This window comes from Pinus tabuliformis, chromosome 5_2 (assembly GCF_031772625.1).
Source record: "Pinus tabuliformis cultivar Carrire ecotype Pingquan chromosome 5_2, CPIR1, whole genome shotgun sequence".
Classification (NCBI taxonomy): domain Eukaryota; kingdom Viridiplantae; phylum Streptophyta; class Pinopsida; order Pinales; family Pinaceae; genus Pinus; species Pinus tabuliformis.
This window is the reverse complement of record NC_142306.1, coordinates 290,124,824-290,127,213: the sequence shown is the minus strand read 5'-3', so window position 1 is coordinate 290,127,213 and position 2,390 is coordinate 290,124,824. Positions and strand designations below refer to the sequence as shown.

At 41.0% G+C, this 2,390-nt stretch overlaps 1 pseudogene; it reads left to right on the top strand.

Annotated features, from left to right (window-relative positions):
* Positions 1–1,255: 1,255 nt before the first annotated feature.
* Positions 1,256–1,999, top strand: LOC149158688 (uncharacterized; annotated as a pseudogene).
* The last annotated feature ends 391 nt before the right edge of the window (positions 2,000–2,390 follow it).

Sequence of the window (2,390 nt, the reverse complement as noted above, 5' to 3'; positions counted from 1 at the left end):
CATAATCCCATTATACCCCTGAACCTGTGGCAACTAAGTGATGAACTCCATCGAGACACTTATCCATGGTCTCTCAAGAATCGGTAAAGGTTGCAACAGTCCGCTTGCCTCTGAGTATCCGATTTGTCCTGCTAACAAATGATGCATGTATGTACATACTCCTCTACATCCTCCCGCATCTTCTCCCAAAAATATCCTCTCTCCAACAATGCCAAAGAACGACGCATCCCTGGGTGGCCAGCCCATGGCAAGTCGTGGCACTCCTTCAAAAGGTGTCTCCTGAGCCAAGATGACTTTGGAACATAGAGTCGGTTTCCAAAGAAGAAGAACCAGTCTCGTAGTAAGAACTTTCGTGTCTTCCCCTCCTTTATTTGCTTCACTATATTCTGCGCCAAAGTATCGGTTTCAACACTTTCTTTGATCTTATTCTGCATCTCTTTTGACATCTGAACTCGGCTCCTACTCCTAGCTGCCCAATCTTCTCCCTCCAATGCTGCAAGTTGTCGCTTCCTGCTAAGGGCATCTGCTACCGCATTGTGCCTTCCCGGTCTATGCTCGATAGTAATGTCGAATTCTACCAAGAAGTCCTGCCAACGAGCTCGCTTTGCAGAAAGATGCGGTTTTGATGCAAAATAACTTGTTGCAACATTGTCAGTCTTGACAACGAATGGCTTCCCAATCAGGTAATGCCTCCATACATGAAGACAGTGGATGATTGCAGTCATCTCCTTCTCATGAACTGGATACCTCCGTTCTCTATCCTGCAACTTCCAACTCTCATACGCCATCGGATGCCCATCCTGCATAAGAATCCCTCCTATGGAAAAATTTGAAGCATCAGTGTGTACCTCAAATGATCTCTTGAAGTCAGGCAACTTCAGTATTGGTCCTGTAACCATCCTATTCTTCAAGTCATCAAATGCCTCTTGACATTTGTTCGTCCAACTTCACTGGATAGTCGGATCAAAATAGGAAAAGGAAATGTTGATTTCCTGTGATCTCCTACCGATTTCACATGATTTCCTATGATCTCTCTCCCCAAGATCTCGATTACCTATTCCATCATAACTCAGAGTTTAAATGGATCTAATTTCCCATCTGAAGACTGTGAAGTTTAATGTATCGCTTTGCTTCAATTGTTTAGAAATTATGTTTTCCATATAGGAATGCAAGTAATAATCATTTACTCTCTTACCATTTAGAAGTAGTGAGTGTGATAGTGAGATCGAGATCTAGGGTTGGAGTCCTGTGGAAGATGCACAAAGTGGTAGATGGGTGTTTGGAGCTTCCCAATCATTGTGCATGTTGCACTGTCAAACATAGCTTTGTTCAAGTGCCTCAAGAGCTCATGGCCAAATGAAAACAATTTGATTATATCCTACTGGAGACAATAGGGCTTGAAAATGCCGGTGTAAAATTTAAAAAATAAATTCTTCTTTGGCTAGACGATGAGCATGAATCTTCTATTCTTATGAATTCCATCATCACTATAGTAGATGCCAAAAATCTTCTCTTGCATCTCATTGAACAGCGGGAGGGTAGTGAACTTCCTGAAGCATATTTGCAGATTGCATTTGCGGATGTCATTCTCCTCAATAAGGTTGATTTGATTGTTGAGGAATACGAAGGCATTTTGCAGTCAATGGTCCTAGAGGATTTAAAAGGGGATATTCTGAATATCAATTCATTAGCATGCATTATATATAAAGTCTGGTGCCCAGTAGACTTAGATGATATCCTTGACTGCAACAGCTATGATGCGAAGCATGTTGCACATTTAGAAGAATTATTAGCTAAGAGAAATTTACAATCAAATAGCCACAACCATGATAGTGAAATTAAAACAATGTGTGTCAAGGAAGGAGGAGTGAGTTTCACCATCAATGGAAACCATTACTTCTACCTCATCCTGGTAACAAACGTGGGTGACAACGAAGTGGTGGTAGGTTTGCAGGTGAAGGCATCAAATACCAAATGGCTCCCTCTGAAAAGGAACTAGAGACAGAACTGGTAGAGAAATACCATTCTATAGGGGTAGGCTCTCTCCTTTTAGGTCACCACTAGTGATGAACAAACGCTTTATTCTTACAACGTGTCTCCTTCTAACTAGGAATCCAGACAAACTTTTAAAGGACGTCAATTCTAGAATTACTACTGCCTATCTTGGACTTGATCACTAGACCTACAATTCCTTGCAAGCGTCAAGGCTATAGATATATATCATTTCTTAATTCTTAAAGTTTATAGGAACTCTGGTAAGCACACTTGACTTTGATTTTCTATTTTTATTGTTGTCATAGGGGAGCCACTGCAATTCTACCATTATTCTCAAAAGGGAGATACTATCATTCTGCCATTAGCCATTATTCTCAAGAGGGAGATACTATCAT